Source organism: Thermobia domestica, chromosome 18, assembly GCF_964235325.1.
Source record: "Thermobia domestica chromosome 18, izTheDome1.hap1.1, whole genome shotgun sequence".
NCBI lineage: Eukaryota > Metazoa > Arthropoda > Insecta > Zygentoma > Lepismatidae > Thermobia > Thermobia domestica.
In genome coordinates this window covers 101,306,218-101,332,708 of record NC_137471.1, presented here as the reverse complement: position 1 = coordinate 101,332,708, position 26,491 = coordinate 101,306,218, and the positions used below count along the sequence as shown (strand labels likewise).

Below are 26,491 nucleotides of genomic sequence, written 5' to 3'. Positions count from 1 at the left end.
ATCAATCAGTCAGCGCGAGAAATTCCCTGGATTTTCACGTTTTATTGAAATATTCCCTTTTTACCTTTTTGCTAAATTTACCTAAGAAATTTCCCTAAATTACGGAAATTTCCCTGAAACTACGAACACTTGACCAGCCCTGGGCAACTGGGGTCAGGTTTCGTGCATTTTTCTGCTCAGTTTCAGGAAAATTGACAATAATACACTGCTGTGACACTTCTTTCATATGCAATTCTGTCTGTTATGATAATGCCTTGGTGATCGTAAGCAAAAGTCATCATTTGCTTAACCTTTGCTTGAAATCGGTAACACTTTTCTGCTCTTGGAGAAGATAGATTGTGTTTCCAACTGCGGCTCAAAGTCTCTGGTCCATGTTTCATTAATACCAATAATGCGATACAGAAAGTCCTCACCTTCAACGTTGAATCTTTGTTTCAGCACCGTTGCATTGTCCAGACGTGTCTGCTTGTGTTCAGCAGTCAATGGGGAACTCATCGGGCAGAATTTTTTCTCTTCTGTAAATCACTTGTCAGAATTCGGTATAATGACGCAGATGGAAGCTCTGTGATATCAATAAGTTTCTTACTTGTCACACGACGATCTTGTTCAGGTGCATCTGCTACAAGTTGCACACTTCCTTCATCGATTGATGATTTTGGACTTCCTGATCTTGCATCATTCTGTATGCTCACACGACCATTATGGAACGAGTAGCCCAACGAGAAACTGTACTACGGTCCGCTGTTGTTTAATCACAAACTTCACGTAAGACTGAATTTTTGTGGGGGTTTTGCCACGTAAATTTCCGTCTTTATGTGCCACTCTGATCTCGTGTTACTCGAGACGTGTTACTCGAGACTCGAGACACCTGCTGCCTCCATTTCCAACACTTGTCACTGCCACACTGTATTCACTAAAGAACACACAAGCACACCTCTTGCTGCCTCAAGACCTCAGTTTCAACCTCGATTTCATCATTCACTCTGCAGTGTTCCCATAGTGTGCATTATTTATGAAATGACTTGCGTACATACATAGAAATCCGGGTTCTACTAATTACACACAAAATCATTCGAAAAATGGCTTGAGGATAAGCATAAACAATCAGGTCAGGCAAATAAATACAGATGTAGCTCTCGAAAAGTTTTGTCTATCACAGTAGTCAAAATATCGTGTCTTGTAAGCCCAATAAAAAAACAATAAATATTCAACACGTTTCTTTATTGTTGTTTTCATTTGATAATTACGTACTTCACTGTTAACAGGTTTTTAGTGCACAATAGTCAAGAATTAGCCGAAACTATGTCATAAATAATTAACTCTTTCGACCGTAGAAGTTTCCTTCATAAAACGCAATCATAACTAATATATGTTAAACTCCGCTAAAGACAATAAAAAGGATCACGCGATTCTATGTGTGGGATATGGAAAGCCACTCTATGTTACCATGTAGGTTGCATAGAAGTTAATGAGATACAAATAGCCATCGTTACCGGTGAAGATGTTAACGAATTGACTCCGCTAATGAACTTAGACGAGACAATTGCACTGGATGTCGATTGCAAATTGAAGGACCACGACCATCAGACGACCCGCTCGGGAGAGTAATACTTCCAGGAGTACGTTTTTCGCGCGCTACCCTACCCAGCTGTTTTAAGTTGAGTACAAAATTTATATGGGGCTCAAGGTGGAACAAAACGAGCCCTGTGGGGCTTCTAACCCGTTCCTACTACTCCTACTCCTACTCTACTCCTCCTCATGGGGATCACGGTGGCTCAGTGATAGAGAGTTCACATCTGGTGCATGGAGTCCCTGGTTCGATCCCAGCTCGCTCCAAGTGAACTCTGTGGTGGACAAACAGCGCATGCGTGGGTTTTCTCGGGGGTTCTCCCGCTTCCTCCCATTTTCTTCATTCCATTATTTCACTCGTTTCTCAGCATTACCTTTAGCTTAACCGGCATAACTGTGGGATTTAAAACTGAAAAATTTCATTTCATTTCCTCCTCCTCCTCCTCTCCTCTTACTATCCTCCATAATTTTTACTGTCTAAAATTTTGTCACACACCTTATTGGATTGCTCCGCACACTAGTGTGTCGCGACACACTGGTCAAAGACATTCGGTAACATACATCTTTTCTTTTTCAAAATACATTACAAAACAATTCAGATTATTATTTCTTAAAATGAATAATTTTGATAAATTTGTAGAAACTACAAAAGCATTATGTTAGAATTTTGGTCGCAAAGTTCTAATTCATTAGGTAGTAAAACGATGAAGCCAATTTCTGACTTCTTAGAAATATTAACATTCCAAAGATTCCATTTTCGGGATTTGTGTTTCATTTTAATTATCGTCCTCATTTCTTATTGTACGTTTATAACTGATTAATTGGAGTTTATCATCCCTTTTCAGCAGAGACCGAACTATGGTTCTTATCCGAGGTGAGTACTGTATACCTAATGTAGATTATACCCGGGATTACGCTCACTAATCACTTTGCCATTATAGGGCACTACATATATATACGTAAGTATCACATTTTTCCCTAAACTGTAACAAACAAAGAACGATAAGAGAAGTGATGATGAAAACCCTGAAAAAGAGAATGGAGATTTTCATCTTAACGCTATTTAGTATTTAAAAGTCTTAGAATGAAGGAATCAAATGTTAGGCAAAAAAAAAAAAAAAAAAAATCTTTGTGGAAACTTGAGGGCGAAAAGTTCTCTGTATTTCTTTGAATATTTACTTCAGGAAAATTACAAGACGAATTGATGTCTTCGTCTAGTGTTTGTTCAAGCGAACATCTTTAAGAAGGGTCCACACGGAAGATTATTCGAAAGAGCACAAAGGAGAGGTCGAGATTGAGAGTGTGTAGTGGGGAAAGCTTCCAAGTGATGAGATATGAAGGAAGTGGAGGAGAGAGGGGAATGAAAGAAGAAAAAGGCTAAAGAACTTGTTGCCATGCATAAAGCAAATACAATGTCATTGTTAGTTTTGGTGACGTGTTTTTATAAGTTTCTTGGGAATGTCAACACTCCTCGCATTTATGAATTTTCTTTTTCACTACAGGAGCATCGAAATACGAATTTCCTTAACACCAAGCAGTTTGTTTTTCTTCCCTTTCAAGAACAGCTAAGAAGAGAGTTGTAAATACGTTTACATGATGTATTTCCATGGAAAACATGCGAATTAGTCTTGATTCTTAATATGTGTTCTAATAAATGAAATTATATCTTTCAGTTTCACGTCCCACGATAATGTCCCGTGGGCTAACGGAGAAGCATAATTAATGAAAGTGAATGATTATGAAAAAATTTGTGTAATGAGAATGTGGAACGAAGCAGAAAACCTCTAAAAAAACTATGAACACATTGTTGTCTACTAGAAACTCACATAACTGGAACCATACCCGAGTAATTGTTTTTACACGATTATTTCCAGTTACCGTACTATCAACCCACTGCGGAGCATATTTAATAACAATTAAGCGATTTTTTAATACTTACTAAGACTGAACGATATTCCTCCGTTAACTTAACCAATAGTTGTATCTATTCGTAATATACGAAGGGACTTTCTTTTTCAACCTCGTTAAGCTACCAAAGGAGAACAGCGTGAGATGACGAAACGGGAAGTAGATAACGCTCTCTTCCCACACTGATATACAGACTCTGTTTTAGAATCATTGTGGAGTAGTGAACGTGACAAAATACTGAGTAAGTCGAAGGGCCCACCAAGTGTGTCCCTTGTCTAATTCGATTTCTTCACGCGGAAGGACATAAAATAGATGAAAATTCAATGTCACATGAATAAGATTTACAGTGGAAACTTTATAAGTGATGACTAGATTTATTTTCCGGAATCAGAAATTTCACTTTCCGGATTTCGGAAAAAATCTGATATGGAATTCAGAAATTTTTTAGGCATCGGAATTTTCCGAATTCCATATTTTTCCGAAATCCAGAGATTTTTCGAATTCCGGATTTTTCCGAATTTCGGATTTGTTCGAAATCGAAATTTTTCCGAAATCCGAAATTTTCCCGATTTTACTTTCTGGATTCCGGAAAGTAAAAGTTACGAAATTGGACATCCCTAATACATGTAACGATAGCTTGTAGATAAAATTTTGGAAGATCTACTTGAAGTTCTACTATATCATGTATCATATGATTATGTGCAAGAATTCTCTTCCTTACGTGTCCAAGCAAGTGCGAACCCTATCAAGCATAACACAGTTAAACTTCATTGACAAGTAACAGTATCAAACCCGATTCCCACTGAGGTTAGTGATAGTAAGACTGAATGCAAGAGTCACTGTGGGTAGCGAGCTTCAGTCCTATTGAAGTTAACAGATGCAGAAAAGAACATCCGAATCAAAACTCGCACCAGAGTAAGAAGAGAACACGATAACCCAGGGGTAGATTGCTTATCTTTGGTGCGAAGGATCCCTGGTTCGATCCGTTTATGGTGGACAACGCCATGTCCATGTTTTTCTCGGGGTTCTCCCATATTCTCACTTCATCACTTTTGTCATAATCATTCAGTTTCAGTGATCATCCATTTTCTCTACTTTAGAAAGCACAACAGTGGAATGTAAAACTAGAAAATTCATTTTTATTTCATTTCCCAGTGAAAACTACAGTTGAGCTTAGCGCTGGCTCAAACAGTGTGCATGGGTTTTCAATTTTCTTCCCATTTTATAGTTTCCAAAAATTGTTTATTCGTAAGAGCAATTCTTATAACTTTCCTTAATATATAATAGAGATGGAAAAAGCCGGGACTTTTCAGTTTTCTTCAAAACCTATTTCGGTTTCTCCAAAAGAGTTTTGGATTTTTACTGAAACCAGTGTGATTTTCGCCATCTGTTCTTGTTCTTGTAGTACTAATTTCCAGACAAGTTAACATGGAAGCAAAATGGTTTTGATAGCAAACCGGGTGGTTTAAAAACCGAAACCGATTTTTGATAGATAACCTAAATAAGTTTTGATACAAATCCAAACCGGTTTTGAAAACCTTAAATCCACTTTCTCTGCCCACCACTAGTCCACATGTGCATAGTCGTTGAACATGGAGCAGATTAGTTGGTTGATTTCGAGTTTATTGTACTTTCTCAGCACTGAGCCAATAGGAAATATGGACCTACAACTCAACTCGGAATCCGACCACGTAAATTCTCACCGGTTATCTCACACCAAAGATACGCCTACTAACTACATAGTCACGAGAAAGCTATAAAACATGAAGCGTTCTAAAAGAAATCAAATGGTAGATTGAATTAACTATAGAAATTGTCTAGGAAGAAAAATAGGAATGTGGATAGTCACACTAGATTGTGACCTGACAAAACCACCTAACATTGATATGTCTATTTTAAAACATATATCATAATTACATATTTTCTTTTGGTTTGAAAAATCACACGCATTTACGTCTACTACTGCATTTGTAGTGTTTAGCTCTCCCTGTTGCTGAGTCATTGGAAAACAGGTCTTCCATAAGCTACTTGTAGACATCAGCCCACCCGTTCCTCTCTCTAGCTGAAGAAGAGGAGTCACACCCTTCTCCACGACTGCCGTGGGCGTTCCGTTGAAGTATTTCAAAACAGAAAAAATAGTCCCACAGTGACACAGGGTAAACATATAGACAAGCAGCGACTACCCACAGGTGAGCATGAGATTCTTTCTTAATATGATGCTACACCTTTTTAACTGTAGAGGGAAGTCACGGGGAGGGAAAAGTTGTGTTTTCTTTGTGACTATAATAAATGAACTGACACTACAATCTTCCTCTGACTAAGACACACATTCACACACGCGATATATGTAAATTATTTTGTTTCTGAAAGGGAAAAAGAAGATACACAATTTAATTTTTTTATTCGTGGATCTAGAAACGCCCTTTGGTTTCTTCATTTGAATTCTAAGGTATGTTTTATTGTCATTTTATTGACTACAAAAAATAGTCCTTGGTTTGATTCCAATATCTTTTATTGAGAGTAGTATTGCTAAATCCATTTTCTAAAATAATGGTAGAAAACATAATACTGTCAATCATTTTTCATTCAGAAATTTATTGTGCTTATGAGAGTTTTTTTCTTTTTAACTTTGCAAATTACTAGATCTATTATACAGTTATATTTGTAATAAGATACAACGTGTTAATCGCTGGTTCTCACCAAATTCACTCTTGTGTAAACTGGGCCCGCGGTGGCTCAGTAGTAGAGCGTTCACTTCTGGTGCGTGGAGTCCCTGGTTCGATCCCAGTTTGCGCCAAGTGGACTCTGTAATAGACAAACACCGAGTGCGTGTGGTTTCTCGGAGTTCTCCCGTTTCCTCTAAGTTCTTCATACCACCATTGCATTCATTTCTCATCATCACCGTCTCCTTTAGTCTAGCCTGCACAACCGTAAGAAGTAAAACTGCAAGATCTCATTTGGTGTTACTCTATAGAGATTATTAAATTATACACCAACATGTACTGTAAACAGCGAACAAAAAAATGTGTACGTGAGTTTTCTCGGGGTTCTCCAATTGTCTTCCATTTTCTTTACTCTCTCATTTCATTCATTAAGGTATAATCATCACAGACTCTCTTAGTCTCAGCGTAATAATGGAACATTAAACTAAGCTATTATTATTATTATTATTATTATTATTATTATTATTATTATTATTATGTTCATACCAGTGAAGAACAGCACATACTTCTAATTTTGATTTTGATGATATGTTTATGAAATACTAGTAGAAATGCCCTTCTTCGCACGAATTGAACAATATGCAATCTGCAACTCAACAGAGTAGTTGTCCAACTTGAGAGCTTCTGAGATAGTCTGTGCTTTTGAATTTCCAGAACGTGTAATCTTCCATTCCCACCTCGAGTCGAAAATCGAAAAAGTCGCTTCATACTCAATTAAATCTGGTGAAGGTCTTTATTTTAAAACATCAATACTCTTTTAAACTTCCTGGGCTAAGTCAATGAAGGATAATTATTATTGCAACCTTTGAGCGTGAGGACACGATAAGCTAGCTACTTTTATTTACAGACAGGGTCATCCCGTGGGTACGGCACGTGGAGTGGTTGGCCTAGACACCGCACAGCAAATGGAAAGAAAAAACTAAAAATTTACTATTTCTATTAATTCTTGGGATTCAAAATATTTAGAGATGATAAGCTATAATCATATTATATGACAGTTTTACAACAGTAAACTACACTGTATTAATATCACGAAGTACATTCACAGTGGGATATCACTATTATTGATATAAAAAAGTCCAAATTTGAGCAAAATAATGTCTTCATGCTGGATACGGAATTCTCACCTTTATCATTGGACCCGCAAATCGACGTGTCCTGTCTTCAGTCTGTCTCTTGGTTTCTTATTTAGAAGCCTATATGAAGTCTAACGGGGTCTATGCGGAAGTCTAATAAACATATAAGTACTTTCATGTTAATTTCTAGACGAAATTAAAAAAAATGCATGAAATATTCATGATATGTGCATAATTCGTTATAACCTCTTTCTCTCAGGTTATATTGTTTTAAAACATCTCTATCTACAGGCTGACTGGAAATTCGACAAGGGGTTATTCTACAACTAATTTGGAACAAATTTGCTCCATGAACCGGGGGTGGAAAATCAGTGGTTTCGACGTACTTTGAGGGTTTGTGGAGTAATTTTTTATTTTATTTCCTGACTTACAACCAAAAACTGCAAATTGTGATAAAACTACTTCACTGCTGTTTATTAAATTCACATCTATCGAATAACAGATGAATGAAGTACTAATACAAACAAAAGACATGCCCATACTATAAAATGAGGCTTGAATGAGTTATAAATCGCAATTACTTTATAAACAATTTTTTATATCGTAGTTTATGGCATCAGTTCATGTCATCAGAAATGACAACCTCAGTTCAACTAAATCTTTCCACAAATAACAATAATAATATCTCTAGGCCTATATATAGGTGAAATTATTGGAGAACATTAGTGCACATTTAGGCGAAATGGATCAATTATCGGTCAGACATTTAGGCTTACTATTCGTCAAATACTCGACATAAATTGGGAATGGAATACCCCGGTAGATCTAACTTGTAAGACTGTTAATAGGGAAACATTGTACAACATTTTTACTGAATTTGGTATACCAAAGAAGCTAGTTACATTGTTTAACATGTGTTTAAACGAACCCCAAAACAAAGTTCGAGTAGGAAAATAGTTGTTCACGAGCTTTCGTGTCGAGAATGGACTGAAACAAGAAGATGAGTTGATGATGTTACTATTCCATTTTGTTCTGGAGTACCTGTAAGTAAAATCAAAGATAGCAACCAGGGCCTAGAGTTGAATGGAATTCATGAAGTTTTGACGTATGCTGATGATGTAAATCTGATAGGGGATAACTTCATAACGCGGAACTGCATAAAGTATACCGTTTTACCAAATATTTAGGGTCATCAATTGTAGGGACTTAGGTGTTCAGACCATGTAGCCAGAATGGAAAAAAGTAGGAATTATGTACTTAGGTGGGCAGACCATGTAGCCAGAATGGAAACAAGAAGTAGAAATACTTTCAAAATTTTAAGTGGAAAGCCAATCGGAAAAAAGACCATTAGGAAGACCTAGGCGTAGATGAGCAATGTTAAGGTAGATCTCGCAGGAATAGAAATACATTAGGAATACAAAGTAAAAACTGGATCTAGTTGCCCAAGTATAGAAGTCAATAGAGAGCTTTTGTGAATGTGACAGTAAACGTCCGGGTTTCATAGTTAGTAAATTAGTATGCTTGCTAGTTATGCAAAATTACAACTGCAACTCCATACATTTGTAAGTATTTTAGCATATTTATACTTTCAATTGAAACAAATAAAAAAAACAATATACAAAGAATATTAAAAATAAAAAGAAATCCTAAACTTCAACCTGAGAAAAAGGTTGTGCAATATGGAATACCATAAAAATAATATCCCTACTTCATCAAGAGTTAATAGTAGCTGAAACTTCCACACTTTACAGCCAATCACACATCTTAGAAGTATGTATATGAAACTAGGCCATACATTAAGCTACATTGTCGGAGAAACTATTGAGCTTTTGGAGGTCAAAATTGGTTTGAAAATAATATTATGAAAATGTAGCCAAGGAGGGCGGTATTACATGTCCCCCCGAAATTTTGGTCAAGGAAAAAATGGAAATGGGTTAAAAGAAAAACTGAGGAAAAAGCAAAGAAGAGAAATAGAATACAAAAAAAAAAAAAAACCCTAATCAAATCTACGTGATCTTTAGTTTTTATAAGTTACAGAGTTGATCACTTCCAAATATTAGGTATGATAATATTTAAGGAGAGGACTGCTTCGAAATGCCTCAAAATAATAACACACTTGTACTCAGTTTTTAAGAGCTGTACCAGATAAGGTTGTATTTAATATTAAATGCTTTGAACGGAAATTGTGTGTGTGAATATTTGAGTTTTAAACACTGAGTACAAAGATCATCTCAGTGTGAAGTGCTTTGCTAAGCAGTCACTCGACTTAGGTATTACCAAATCTAATATTCGAAAGTAAATAACACAGTAATAATAAAATCCAAGATCAAGAACTCCCACTTAATATTGAAGGTTCAAACCTAAGTAGGCCTATAGATACGATCGAAAAACAGTCTTTGTAACGTGTTTAGATGATTTAATTTGGGATATTAAAACAAGGTTTTGTGACAAGTAGGAAAACTAAATGTTATCTTATTTACTTTGCCTTGTAAAATGCAGGAAGTAGCATATGACTAACGTACGGGTAGGGAATGCTTTATAAATTCTAAATTCCAAAGCGTATCAAACCGGAGGCACGCAATCTCTTCTATCACTGTCACTTAACCGGAATGGAAAATGGAAATACAAGCAGAAGATAAGTATTGAATCTATCTTCCTCCTTTCGTTATTATTATTAGAAATGAACACATTCCAAACTAATGAACTGCTGCTAATTAGAAAAAAAAAAAGTGGCAATCTCTATATCCGGCTGAATAGGTCATAAGGGCATTCATCATGCAAAGTAAATAATATACGTGTATCTCTCATGTGATTATTACGTCTCTTCAAATCGAGTTTATGTTGTTTGTATAGACTAAGAAAATGAAACAAGATAGTGATAGGAAATTGAAAACCATGACGAATAGTTCTGGGAATTCGGATCAAGTAAAGTTGACAAATGAGGAGGACTTTATCCAACAACTTCTTGAGGCCCAGTCATTGACGAAAATAAGAAAAAAATATGGAAATCTACCGTGGAACGCGTTCATTTCGTCATTATACCGGTGTCACCGGTTTTTCTACCCCTGAAAACTTTTACCTCCTGGAAATCTTTACCTTCTTTTCGGTTTCTGGTTATTTCAAAGAAGTCAGAGATCACATTAAAAATTGATACATTCATCTTTTCCCAAATACTGCATTCTTGGGGCTAAGTGTGACCTCTCACGAGAAAGAGTGGGTAACTCCTTGTATTCTTTCGTATTTAGGCTACTAGAGTTAGGAGATTTTTACTTTGTCTTCCCTGAGAACAAAACTTTCTTCACGAAAGACATTGTTGTTTTCGTTTAACACATCGATACACAATCTAATGACACAGTCTCTAACAATCTAACATAAAAAACAAGATAATCACCAATGTCACGTAACAACAGAAAACATAAAAACATCAACATAAAAGAAAAATGTGAAGTAATCTTAATCTAAACATTCATATTAACTAAGAAATAAATGAATGAATATAGTTCATATCGCTGCTATGAGTTTTGCTTGCCATTTCGCCACACATAAGGTGAAGGGTAATGAAATTCCAACAGTCTAATTAAATTTTTAAATGTTTATAATCCCGGACTAAGAGCCCCACTTGAAACGAAATTTTCCGCTGAGGGGAGAATTACGGATTTACCCAAACACAGAAGTGTCACGAACCCAGGTCCTCTCTCATAAGGACCTGGGTCGGAGTAGTGTCTTTTAAGCTAGTTACCTCGGGGGAAAATAAGCTCTGACTGTTAGAATTATATTATGAGACAAGCTTAGATATGATAAGTTTTATTACATGAATTTAGTGAGCAAAATCAATAATAACAATATGAATAATAGCAATAATATGATAAATAAGTGCAACAAAGAAAGGAAACACTATACACAATAAAAAAATGTATCAAAATATATGGAAGTAGAATACTCGCTCATAAGATTGTATGTCATTGCGTCTGTTACTAAAATTTAGTAAATCAAAAGTTTTGAAAATAATATTTGAATAATATAAATTGTTTTTACAACATGAACTTTAAGTGTGTTAAGGAACTAATCCAGTAATTTGTATCTTTATTGATACTTTTATCTCATCATTCTGTTCACTACACTAATACAAAGCGTTTACACACAGTCTAATGATTAGATCACATGTTTTCAGCTTGACTGCTTTAGGATTCAATTTCTAGTTGGGAAACAAAACTCTCATATCACCCTACAAAGTGAGGAACTAGGAAGGTATTCTAATGAAGAGACAGCAAACTCCCGTTTTGAAAACCAAACATTGTAGCAATGGAAACCACACCAATTTAAAACCTATATGCTCTGCCACAGTTCATTGTACGATGACGCACTAGAGAGTTTAGTTACAGTTTAGTCTCCAACGATAAACTGAATTTATAATATACATATTATTTCAGGTTTCAATCATATAGGGATTGCTTTCCTTAAGATATCTGTTTATGAAAGTAGTACAAATTTCGGATACAAAAGGAAGGAATGCTGTAACGTACCGGTAGTTGAAATCGGAATGTAAAACTAATAATTGATGAAGTACATGAACGCGCAGGCATGAACATGAGCTAGGGGACGGAGAAAATGCCATATAGCTGTCGCATTCAAGAAACAATAGAATTACTATGTAATTGTTCAAAGATGAATATTGGAGAACCTAGCAAGTTATGGCTCTACAGATTAAATTTCTTTCCCTCATTCGCTTTACGATTATGCGAAGTAGAATATGACAAAGTTCTAGAGAAGGTCTTCAATTGTCAATGTGAGATCCTCTTATATCACAATGTGAGTTTCCGTCGTATATCATAATTTAGAAATGCCTTACTCACTAAAATGGCATTTATTTCAGTAAAATCAGGACCAGTTTTTGTAATAAAAAAATATTCAAAACCTTAATTTAGCTAACATTTTATTCACATTGAAATAATTATAGTTGTGAAGCTGAATGAGTTTGTACTATTTTATTTACACCATTAGATAAACACCAGAAAGGTATAAGTACGCTATTATTTGGAAATTAAAATTAAATTATTATATTAAATTATATGGTTCACGTTCTTAGATATTCCAACTCAAATTAACAGAATTTTTACTATCTTGATTCACTAAAAATAGCATTACACGAAAATGATACATTAAGCAGCAAGTAAGAAAAAAGGCTATTGTCAAATTATTTATGAAGTTATCATTGAAATGTTTGTATTATTCAATTTGTAGAAACACACATGAGCAAAAATGTTTTAAAAGTCAATTCAAAGGAATTATCAAATAAATAGTAAAATTTAGGAGTGATCTTTTTTTTTAGTATAGTTACACTATTATTTTTTTGTTATTTAATTAGGCATGTAATTTATATTTATCTGAATGGGAGAAAGGAAGTTTTACTAGAGAATTTACAGACCCAATCAGCAAGAGGTATTTACAACATCTGCACTTCTTTTTTGTTAAATTATTAGCGCTTAAAGGAAAAATTTGTTTATCTTAAAAAATGAACGGTATGTAGCTGCACTTATGTTTGAAGAATTTTAAAATATATTGTTTTAGGGATTATATCCACACAAGACGAGACGAGACTGCATAAAGTATCGGTGTCATCTCGACGAAAATATAGGATTCTCTGTCTCGATCTCGTCTCGAATCGAAAATCGCGGTTACGGTCTCGTATCTATCAACAAATGTTTGTTCCGATCTTGGTTTCGGTCTGAAGTACCAAGTCTCGGTCTCGTCTCGACTGCCTCAAAATAAAATGTATGAAATTAAAAATGTATAAATATTAATGTCTTACAACCTGGTATTTTCTTTTTTTATGTTCTCATTTTATTCTTGACTTGGGAATTACTGTAGGCTCTTGTTTGTATCGAAGTGTTTTTTGGGTATGTATTCAAAGGTTCGATCCCTAATAGGTGTATGAATCCTTGGATTAAAACCCTAAATAGCGGTTTGTATTCCACTTTAAGCAATAGATCTTGTCCATGTAGCTTGGGTACTGAAAAGGGACATTAAACTAATCAATCAATTCTAATATTATAATTTATTTCCTTCCTATTGAATCAGTATTATTCAAAATCATATACTAAATATCACGGTAGAGAGCACAAGACTACGTTGAATAGAATTGTAATGCAGATTTTTACGATCATTTATCAGCCATTGTAGTTTTCTTTGTTTCATTAATCACAGAAAATCGCGCTCATTATCTTAACAAGAAGCAATGCATTTTATTTCAAAGATTTTAATTTTTTCTGGATTTACAAAATGAGTTTCTTTTGAATCAAGAAGAAAAAGGATCTATTCTTTTCACACAAGTGAAATCTTAGTTCTGGCAGCCAGAACTTTAACAAATGTTGAGTAGTTTAACTTTTTAATTGATTTTCTCTAAGACCAAAGTTTCGATATTATTTAAATTACATGTCAAAGTTTGAAAAACGCTAGTAGTTCGCTTTCTTTAAAATTTTGTTTATGCTTTCTCAAGAAGTACCTTATATTAAGATTTACTGCAATTTAATTGACACCAAGCAAATTTGTAGTATGCAATAGGTAACTACTTTATACAATCCGCTGATATTTTTAGATATATGTAATAATATAATTAAATATATGCTAATTTTTATTTCTTAATATTGACTTTTTTTCTCCGTCATTTCCTATATAATCTTGTTAACTAGAGTTGAATTGATTTTGAGTTTAACGTTCCTTTCAGCAGCGAGGGTATTTTACACGGGACCTACTAATTAACGTGGAATCCGAACCACATGAGCTCGCGCCGGGAATCGAACCCAGGTCTCCACAGCAAAGGCGCGTACGCTAACCGCTTAGCCACGAAGAAGCTCTTCTTATGAAGTAAATTAAATATGATTAGAATTAGAGTTAGATAGTGTAAAGCACTCACTTCTGCCATTAGGAGTTCAAAGTTCGATCTTAGGCCAGTAGATCTTCGTCTGTGTCTGTAGGCCTTCTCGGGGTTCGATTTCCTCTCACATTCTCATTCCGTTTAATTAACATTTTCATTTCATTTTTCGCAGGCACAACAATCACAATTAACAAGTAGTTTTAAAAACCTTACATAGGCCTATCTTTTCGATACCTTACATTTTATAAGACACTTCTCCATTGATATATTATCTCCCCGCTCTAGTAGGTATCAGTTACGTTTTTGGTGCATATGGTTCTACGTTCGATACCCGGTGGGAGAGGATTAAATTTGCATTACACTGGTTCAGTTTTAGGCCTTAAATTGTAGGTCCACGTCTTATATAGCCACGGTGCTGAAAAGGGATACTTAACTTCAACAAATATACAAATCTAGGTCTATTGCTATATTCTTAATTCCTAATAATAATACTAAACAGTCTTCGGTGTCCTATAAGGCTCAGATATGAATATTGGTTAATAACGGGATGACAAAGATGGAATCTGCGTCAAAATTAGTGGGTGACCAAACACGGATCTTCAATCTGTACTAACGCCAGATAGAAAACTGATTTGAACTTGCATGTAATGATTGATTATTCTTCGTACGTTAAACAAAGTTGGTAGGAGCCAACAACCCTTTTAGCTTCACTTCCCTCTTATATTTGTTTCTGCATAACTTATTCATCGAATAATGTACACTCATGTCCAGAATGATTGTCGCCTATATATATGTCCAAAATGATTGTCCTATAACTGTCTTCTTGTAAGAATATAATTTGATAATGATTTCACAGGGTATTTTTAATACTGATACTACGTGTATAACCGGGAAATGTATATTTGTGGTAAATTTCATAGGAAAAGAATTGTAAATACCAAAATTAGAATGAGTAAAACAAAATGTTGCTAAATGGACAAGAAAGTTTTATTTCCGTTTTATTGTTTTTATTTACTGCTCTTTTGGCATGAAATTTGCCATATGCATGTCTTTGCCGATTATACACATACTAACATTATAAGAAATACCGTTCGAATTCCTTATCACATTATATTCTTACAACAATATATTTATAGACATGCGACAATAATTTTGGACATGAGTGTACAATTTTTATATAAATTCCTATAGAATAATTAGAATATTTTAAATAAATAAACGGCAAATTAAAACTTGAAAGATGTCCATTAATTGGAGGTCCTATAACAGATCGAATCTCTCTTAATAATTTCGTTTTGTCTTTATTAATGCACTAAAAACAATTTTATTATTTGCATGATAATTGAATTTAAATCCTAAAGTTATAGAAAAATACTATAAAGAAGAGTATACTATATTTCATTCTATGACTGGCGTTCTGCTTTTGGTGTGTGAGGTCTTATTGGCCTACCAGAATATATCTGCGTAGGCCGAAGAAGCTGTAATTGTTCATTGCCCTTATATTAGAATGTACTCACGAAAAAAGACATTGCACTTACGATTTTCTTGAACTTCGATAGTAAATATAATTAGTACCGGTATACGTCCTCATAAACTTTCTGAAAAGGTCAATGTCCAGGAAATGATAATCCACAGTATAAATAAACATGAGTATATAGTAGAAACGGAATTTTAGACTAAAATATTTGTCTATAAGGTCAAACTGCAATGGACCCATTTCCAGAGAGATAACACTGACAGTTACATACCTAACATTCTTTAGACAACCTCCCAGTTCCAAATGAAAGTTTTCTCAGATATTCGTACAAGGATAAAAATATTAGTAATAATACCAATAGATAAATACGAAACTTTCACTAATCACATGAATTACATACTTTTTAACATTTATATATTTCCATACTCTACACTCCAGAAAAATCCAAGAATTTTTATTGAAGCAACGCAGCATGAACAATTTATTATTAGTACAAATTAGTAAATGAACTGGTATTAACTTATCCTTTATTATTCTTACTACTGATATATTAGAACGTAGAAGAGATATTCCAGAGGAACATGAGAATGTTACCGTTGTATACAATAAAAATTTCTTGCATTGCACATTCAGAGTAAAATACTATGTACAGCCCAAAATATAAATCGGATTAAAGCACTTACCAAGCTGCTTCCGATTTACAAATCATAGAAGTTAATGTGGACAGTTCAAAGTTGGATTAATTTACACGACACAACTGCAGAACGTTAAAGGAAATAATAATAATAAATAAATAATAAAAAATGAAAAAGAAACGAAACATTTATGACTAAATGTGTACAATGACGAATATTGCCATGTAAATTGTTGTGTGTGTAACTAAGTAAATTCTGAAGTTAACAAATTGTCTTTAGAATATATACTCTCCCACACGGAAGGGTGTTTCCGTTGTCTAATTCTCGGGATGCTTCAGGAAATTTTAAGGTGTTGGGAGGGAAAATGGTTATTTACCAATGTATGAAAAAATTACTGCCATATTCTCATCCTCTCTCACCTATAACTAATCTCACATTCCAGATTCTATCATTATTCATTGAACATTTTAAAAATCAGAATACACATTTCCTTGGCAACTTACGTTTGACTCGTTAATTATTCAGGATAGAGGAGAGGTTAGTGTCATTTACAAATAATTTGTAAGTCAAAAGGAAGTAAAAAGAAAAATATATCTAAACACGTACTTCATTTACTAAACATTATACATTGATGGTTTAGTTAAAATGACATATTGACAGGTAGGCACTTAATCTATTTTAAGAGGAAGAGGTGCTAAGCTTATGTCAAAATACTTGCCATCTTAGATGGATTTAAAACTAAAAGGAAGAAAATACGTTTGCCTTGTATGTTATATATATAAAGGAAAGAGGGAGAGACAGAAAAAATATATCATTCAAATCTCTTAAGTGGAGTTTCCAGTCTGGAAATAACATTCAATATAATCTCTTTTCCTCATCAACCTGTCAGTCACAAAAACTAAGTCAGACATGACATTAAAAAAAGAAAAGAAGAAGAACAAACAGTCTATTCTACCACATTACTCTGGTTCTCGATCAACATAGAATTACAACAGATCAAACTGATTATAGAAGGAAAAATATCTATTGCATTTGCGTGCGTAATCAAGTTTTGTTGAAAATACAATCTAAACACCAATTTTATTACTCAGGGAATCCCAAGGCTTATCACTGCAGAAACAAGACTTTTCAATTGGATTCTATCTTGATCCAAGCCAGACTTGGATCTTAACTAAATTGTAATATTGTCTCTTATGTAACTTATAAATTGTTATGCGATGTTGTATTGTGTGTGATTGTTAATTACCAACTCAATTTAGTTAATGGATCAAAGATCCAACATATTTCAGTCAAAAATTTTCTTGTAGGCCTTATATTTGGAGAACTACATATAGTGTATAAAAACTCAAACTATCACTTAACTCAGTATGATGTGCTATTCCGTAAAAAATACCAAAACTCGATTTAGGAACTGTTCAAAAATTTTGTGGCCCTTGATCCAAAAATACATAAAAATATCCAATATATTTCAATCAAAAATTTTCTTGTAGGCCTTATATCTGGAGAACTACATATAGTGTAGCCAAACCAAAACTGTCACTTAACTCAGTATAATGTGCTTATTCCGTAAAAGCTACCAAGACTCGATTAAGGGGCTGTTCAAAAATTTTGTGGTCCCTGATCCAAAAATACATAAAAATATCCAATATATTTCAATCAGAAATTTACCTGTAGTCTCATATTTGGAGAACTACCTAAGCCAAACCAAAACTGTCACTTAACTTAGTATGATGTACTTACTACTCAAAAAATACAAAAATTCGATTTGGAGGCCATTCAAAAATTTTGTGGCCCTTGATCTAAAAATTAATTATTGGCCAAGATCGCAATCTTTTTTGTATCATTCCTAAAATTCTTGTTTTATTATAATTTGATTAATATGAATAGATCAGGGTTGAGAATAAGTTTTAGTTGAAGGGTGAGAATATTTCCCGCCTATCTAGAACATCTCGATTTATTAGCTCACCTGCAGTCATTGTAAATTTCATCGTTATATATATATATATATCCCAACTTGGAATTGGGAATTTCTAGTGATGTTATGTGTAGGTAGCAATGAAAGATATCTTGTTTTAAATTATGCCATTTTTCTTTTTTTCCAGATCCTGTGAAGCTTTTCTTGTTCTTTGAAGCTACAGAGATGCCAGGACGATTAAGCATTAAGGAGAGAGCCAAAATTGAAGCAAGATGTGAGGTATGACAGTCTGTAATTCGTGTCTAACGGTAGCGGAGTGGTCAACGTGGGAAGCAAGCTGTTCTGGATGCAAAAACAATAGACTGAAATAGTGTGACGTCACATCCTTTTCGTTGCCGTGGTGATCGCCATTTTATTTTCTAAACAACAAGTAGCTTAAATACACAAAAACCTAAATGCAAAGCGGAAACAATGATGAAATATTTCGGAATTGCAAACATTATAGTGATTGAAATATTTATCTTTTTAAATATTTCTAATCAATGAAACTAAAAAAAAGAGATATAGAAAAAGAAAAAGAGAATACAAATGTACTCATCTTGTTCATAATCAGATATTAACCTTAAGTAACTCTGGATTTTTTTTTGATTCATTAATATAAGTATCATAACATTGCATACATGAACAGGATTAATATTTAACAGTTGTTTAGAATATATGCTGAACCATTCATAATTTGATGTTTTTTTATTGTACTGTTTCTAAATGCTTTTAAAAAAGTGATAGGAAACATAAGAAAAGATCTTACCTACATCCACTGATGGTCCGTATATATGATATATATATATATATATATATATATATATATATATATATATATATATATATATATATATATATATATATATATATATATATATATATATATATATATATATATATGTGTGTGTGTGTGTGTGTGTGTGTGTGTGTATTCACGATTCCGGGATTCTTATCTTCCCGCGCACCAGCGAGCAGCAGCAATACAACAGGTAGAATTGTACGTTCGTAAATGTTTACTTTTAATTTTATCAATATTAAACGGAACGATAAGAAGTTTTGTATGGAGTCATGACGTGTTTCCCACCATTAATCTACTTTTAATTTCCTCGTTGACTTGGTCCTCATTTGACCGGGTTACACTAACAATGTAAGTATTTAAATATATTCACTTCCTCTACACTAATTATTATTCCATGAATACTGTCTCGAGTTGTTCCAATGTACTTCGTATTATCCCCATTTACTTCGAAACCGATTTATTGACATGATACGAATACTGTTTTTGCAGCTTCTTGTACTGACTCTGTATCGTCTGCTGTCAAGGTTCAATAATCTCTGGAATATCCCAGAAAGCATATTACTTGATATAATATAGACCCCTTTTCATTTCTGAATTTTTCCAGACACAATTTCTTAAAATTGGACTTTAAAGTCCAGTAGCTGGTACTATGAGAGAAAAAAAACTATAGAATTAAGATACGGGGATTTACGGACATAATATTGTCACCCCAAGATCATTTGCACTGACATCATTGCCTCCCTCACATCATAGGACCATAAGAATGATATTAATTCATTAAATACGAACAAAATCTTTACAGCTATTTTTGGGGATGGGAAAATTTAGTTTATCAGTAAGCTTCCTTTAATTGAGGATATAGAGTAAAAAGAAATCGACCTGGGGAATTCCTTTTAAAAATCCATTGGACATTGAAATCTCGTGTAGTGCGTATGATGATGTTACAATGTACTCATCATTAGTTTATTCAATATGAGCAAAATTTTAAAAATCATTATTGTAGCAACTAGATTTGTTCCATCAGTAAATTGGAATCCCTGTATTTTTCCAAAGTAATGAATAATGACATTTTTATTTTTATTTATTTGTTTGTTAAAGTTTAGCGTCCTTTTTCCAGCATCCAGGCTATATTAGAGTGAACCTACAATTTAGGTGGAATCCAAACTACCGTAATGTATTGAATGCTTTTTCATTGAGAATCGTACCTGAATCATATGCACTAGCCACTAGACAAGTGAAGGAGGGCAATAAAGCAATACTATATTATCATCAGTAATTTATGAAATAAGAACAGAATTATGGGAATTGTGGAATATGTAGACTCAAAATCTACTGACTCTTCAAGTACCATGAGGGAAGGGCAGTACTCACCCATTGATTTTCTTTTTTTTTCACGATAAATTGCTTCCTAAGAGTTCTTGATTTTTACATTGTTTACTTGAATGTGAAATTCACTTACAAAAAAGTAATTTGCTGTTGGCAGATTTACACTCGTTTGTACTAGGTGTAACCCATCTTTGTTTTCATCAAAATTTCCTTTTAGTCTAAAACCTACATAAAAACATGTTACTTCTGTCTTTCATTTAAACACTGAGCTTACAAAGCGTGATAATATTTTATTCTGAAAGTGGACAAAAATACTATATGTTTACCTGCTAAAACAAAAGTGAAGTTTAGATGGTAATATAATATATGCCGTGCTTTAACAATGTAAATCGTGTCATGGGTTATACAGGGTGTCCCTGAAGGAATTGGCATTACTTTGGAAAATGGAAGTATGGACGATTCTAAACAAACAAACAAACAAAAAAGAGCATATGATCTTGGGTCTAGTTTTGAACGAGAATTGAGATATGAATATAAATAAAAATGTCTGTGCCAAGATCAATGCATTTCTTGTATTTCCATCAGTATTATAGGTATTCTGCCATTATTGGCAGGTCACTTGCCACAACTGAGAAGCTTTCATGTTTCATGGTCTTCAGCTAACCTCTTCGTTTTCACATACAATTTTTCTGTTTCGATGTCGTCCCTCAATTGTAACCTCCTTCGCTCTCTCCCTCTCTTTCCTGCCACCATGCCCTCTAGCACTTTTCTTATGATACAGTTCCTTCTCAACCAATGTCCCAACCAGTTTCTCTTCCTCTTCTCAATAATATCTACGTATTTTTTCTCTCCCACCATTTCTAACACCTCATTCGTTTCCGCCCAAACCAGCCAATTCTCACCATTTTCTCCATACCCACATTGAAAGTAAATGATTTATTGAAGTTGGTAGGAGCTACGTAGGTAAAGTATCACGTTTCCTGACAATTAGTGAATAGTAGTTTTGAGACTCATACCTATTAAAATACCGAGCTTACAAGTTCGCCAACAGGTCGCAGTTACTCATCGAAACGTCACAACTAATTTTGTGAGAGTGTGTGGCTGGGACATGTGCACATTTGTGGGCTGCTGTTGTCTGGGTTTCTTTCGAAACTTTCATACACATTTACGATTTACCATAAAATGACATATACGTCCATGAATGAGAAGTATGCGGATATGATGTTTGCGTGTGGATGTTGGGAAGTATTACGCGGCAGTTGAAGAATACATGAGGCATTTCCATTATGTAGGATAGCAAATAAGACACTGTTTAATAATATGTTTCATGCATTGAGAGAGCATGGAACAGTTTCCGGTGCTAAAGTGACTTCTAAACGTGAAACCAGGCAATCTGTGGAAGAACAGGAAGGAATAGTTGCCGTCGTGCGACGAAATCTACCACAAGTAAAGTTGGTGCAGCCAAATCACCCTCAGACGGGAACAGGTCAAAACTCCCACAGCCAAAACCCCCACACTCAAGAAATCTCAAAACGCTCACACAAACGGTCATAACCCCCACACAAATGGACAAATCTCCCAAACGCACAAACGGTCAAAACCCCCACAGCCAAAACTGGATTGTGTGGGCGTTTTGACATTTCTTGAGTGTGGGAGTTTTGGCTGTGGGGGTTATGACCGTTCGTGTATTTGGGAGATTTGTCCATTTGTGTGGGAGTTATGACCGATCGTGTGGGCGTTTTGACATTTCTTGAGTGTGGGGGTTTTGGCTGTGGGAGTTTTGACCTAGACCCCCCTCAGACGTCTTCAAAGGAAACAGATCACCATTGGAATAACCCATATGTTTGTTACATGAGAGAGATATATCAACAAGTCCTTCAGCTACCTGCTGGAAAAGAAAACGATGTTGCTATTTTTAACCCTCTTGTTAAGAAAGTGATGTACAAACTTAATCAACACGTTGTATAATCTTTATAGCTCCATATTTAATATGTTGGATTACTTTTTTTTTTTATTTTGGGAATACTACCATTATTATTGGTACATAAGCAAAATATATATATGTATTTTTAGTATAAGTTCATCGATAGCGCATCCTGTTGACACCACACTCTTGCCGTTTATGACTTGTTTGGAGTGTTATTTACGAGTGCGATTAGGGTAAATTTTCTGCTCCAGTACAAAGGAAGCCGGTTGGGGACGATATGAACGTGTAAGCATATCAAACGAATGTCGACACGTCCGGGTATTCCGGGCTTACGTGCAGCAGAAACTATATACGAACAGCATGTATCCATTTCACCAACAACACATGCATCACTTATATCCGGCTAATTACGCTTCCCACCTTCAACTGTCATTGTTTACTGCACACTGTAGTACAAGTGTCGTACATTTTTTCCCTGATGAGTCGATCATTACTCGCACCAATGTGAATAATAGCCGTAATAGACACACTTTGGTTCGATAAAACACTAAGACAACCCTTGTCACAGGGTATCAAGATAGATTTTCCATAAATGTGTGGTGTGGTGTGGTGATATTCTTGTGGACCCTCTCATTTTTCACGAATGCATAAACGCATAGCGGTACCTTCATCTGCAACAAAACGATCTGACGGACCCGTGAGACGATGATTCTTTCCACACAAGGCGAAACCTCATCTTGCAACATGACGGAGCACCGGCTTATGCCAGTCGGTTGAATGACATCTACCCTAATCGGTGGATTGGTCGTGGTAGTCTAGTCAGTTGGTCATTTGGTCACCTCGTTTCCCTGATTTTACATCTCTATGGGGGTGGATATGAGGAATGAACTGATATTTTACATTAAGAATCCTGTTGAGTTAATACGCAAGCATCACTAGGAACTTCTTAATGCAATACAGAAGTGTATTGATATTAGTGGCGGCATTTTTGAGAATCTACTATGGCTCACTATGTGGCCGTTTCATCCTCTTACAATTGTTCATGTCAGTATTAATTAATGCGTGTTAACATCATATATTTTTCGATTAATTACGTGTTTAATTATTTAATTGTCATGTACTAATTACTGCTACACCACAAATTAATGCAACAAGAATTAGTTTTAACATGTCCCTTCTAGTATTTATTTATGCAAGTCTTCATATATTTTCATGTTACTGTCTACATTTTTCCACTTCACTTTTATTTCTTTTCATACCTCAGTTATCGTTCAAAATAGGATCATGTTCATATGAACTTTTGTTTACTTAGAATCACTCATACATTTTTTTTTTTTTTTTTTTTGTCGCCGGGTCCAAATATTTTAGTTTGGCGACAGGGATTTGCGTAATTTAGACCTGTACGAGAAAAAATCGTCACCAGACCTGAAATTTCGTGCCCTGCATTATATAAACTAAGCAGGAGCTAGTAATATTTTTGAAAACTTAAAACATTTACTTTGTTTTTTAATGCTTTCTATTCACACCCGCAGACAGTAAATTTTGAGCTGAAAAAGAATACAACACGTAACCAGTTTGCTGAAATCTTATGAAGGGTTAAATATAGAACTCACAGGAAGTACATTCTTCTGAACATGACTCTACAATATGTGTTTATTGTGACTATTATGTGACTATTATTGTGACTATGAAAAAATAACGTCGTAATATCGAGATCACAAATGGAACATACTGCTTCTAAGCAGAATCTATTTTTAATATCACTGCACTAAGAGGATGAGCCGGCTCAGCCCCCGTGGCTAACCACTTCAAAAGTGTGAATGTTTTCAGTGTAAAACTGCAACTAGATCTCGAATGTAGTTAATAAATATGAATACTAATAATGATATATTTATTTGTTTTCAAAAGAAATTCTTAACTATTACAACTGAAGGGAAAAGCAGCAAACATCAGACCAAAATAAATTTCAAATCAAATATTTTCTTTACTTGTAAAAAATCTGATGACTACAAGGTATCGAGATTTCAATGCAAATTTAAAGAAATACAAGGTAATTTACGCTAATCGAAATAATTAAATATGAGCGTACAAAATTAGTCCAGATTCAGTGGTTCAAAACATTTTGAATAAATAAATGAATATTTAAACTCTTCAAGTATACGTAAATAAAATGGCACATCTGTCCACATTCGCAAGGCATTCATTCATAGGCAATTATATTAAACCACAGGAGTAAATAAAGGGAAGCTACGACGGACGAAAGATATCCCCAGAAGATTGCGATTCCTTTAATTTTTGTCTATTGAAGAGAAATAATGCCAGGAATTCCAGTTTTCAGAAGTAAGGGGCCATGTCCTATCCGAGAATGGAATGGGACTTTGCCCAAGTTGGGAATAAAGTGCTAGTGCTGCATATCCGACAAACATGACTTAACTAATGAACTCTCAGAAACATGACAATAGTAAAAAAAAAAAAAAAAAAAAAAAAAAAAATCAGCTTGTGGTTATTTGCTAGTCGAAGTAAGTGTTCTAATCTTTGTTTTGTGTCATAGTTTTGCATACAATATATCAGGTTCCATTCCTCTAAAATCAGTCAAAATATCTTAATACAGTTAGGTTTTGTTGTCTGCAATGATTCAAGAAAGAACATTTCCTGGAAATCTTATTTCGCCATTGCTATTCCTGTATAGAGGATGGTGTCAGGAAACACAGTTTAGTTTTCAAAATATAATTTGATTTTTTAAAATCCTAAATATTTTCAAAATTAAGCCACTTACTTAATGTGTATCTTAAGTTAGTGACTGCAAAGTTTGTAGTAACAGACCTAATTCAATCCAGATTTTTTTAAAAGTAAAAGAAGAAAATAAACATCACCGGAAATGAGTGAATTACTGATAGTCTTCTAATAGAATATTCTGAAATTCCAAGCAGGTAGGAAGAGACAAGTCCTGCACAAAGACCCTTGAAAACAAAAGGCAAGGTCGAAGTTGAAAGCGTAATCGGCTTTAGAGAAGAAAAAGAATGTGAAAAGATTTAGGAAATCCCTTAACTGTTTTTCAATGAACTTTTCCTTCAACATTAGCTTATTCTTGTCGTGGAAGAGAATCTATTGCTCGAGTTGTTAGTGTCAGCGACAAAAGAAGACGGGCAAAAGAGGCACCTCACCAACATAGAGAAGACAGTAAAAGCAGAAGGTTGATGAAGGCAAGACAACTTATTTGTTTGGTTTGTCTTCTGGGACAGATGTTTTCTTCCCTTCTCACTCTAGCTTTAATCCGCAGCACCCGGGTTTTTCACGTACGTCTTCAAAGCCAAAATGATTATGCCTTCACATCTGCAAACGATAAGTCAACAATTTACACAAAATTAACTCGATAAATATATAGAATAGTCAATCATCTTCTTAAATAAAAGCCGATTAAATGAATGACTATTCCACACTTTTTCGTGGACGGATGGGAGTAACGATAACGACTATGCAATAGTTGAAACCAGTGTTGGGTAAGTTACTTGTAAAAATGTAACGCGTTACAAGTTACTTTACTTTCTCTTAAAATGTAACGCGTTAGTAACGCGTTACTTGCCTCAAAAAGTAACTGTTACTTTACTTCGAAAGTAACGCGTTACTTTTAGGTCCGAAACATTAAATATATGTGAAAAAATCTTATTACTTTAGTTTTCCGTACTACTATTACTACCGCTATTATTATTATTATTATTATTATTATTATTATTATTATTATTATTATTATTATTATTATTATTATTATTATTATTATTATTACTATTGCATGTTCTGAATCGATGTATGTAAATGCAAGGACAAATTTTTACTTGACAACTATATGAACATTTTAATATAATGTAACATTGACTAAAATGCCATACTGCGTTACACGTACGGATGGGCACGAGTGAATTCGAGCAAGTTTTCTTTGAAACTCGATTCGACTAGAAACAGACATCTTTGAGCTCGACCCGAGAACTCGGCTTGAAAAATCTCCTCCAACTCGACTCGAATTCGGGTCGAGTCGAGCCAAATCTGGTGTATAGTATCGAGTACTCTTCAAGTATCTTATATAGACAATATACTTATTATCAACGGTACTACTACTACCACTACAACTTATTTTTTCTTCTTCTTCTTCTTCTTCTTATTATTATTACTATTACTATTACTATTATTATTATTATTATTATTATTATTATTATTATTATTAT

At 34.3% G+C, this 26,491-nt stretch overlaps 1 protein-coding gene across 5 annotated transcripts in view; it reads right to left on the bottom strand.

Annotated features, from left to right (window-relative positions):
• LOC145675561 (frizzled-5-like) overlaps positions 1–26,491 on the bottom strand; it is a 447,461-nt gene that overhangs the window by 192,810 nt on the left and 228,160 nt on the right. The window lies entirely within an intron of this gene.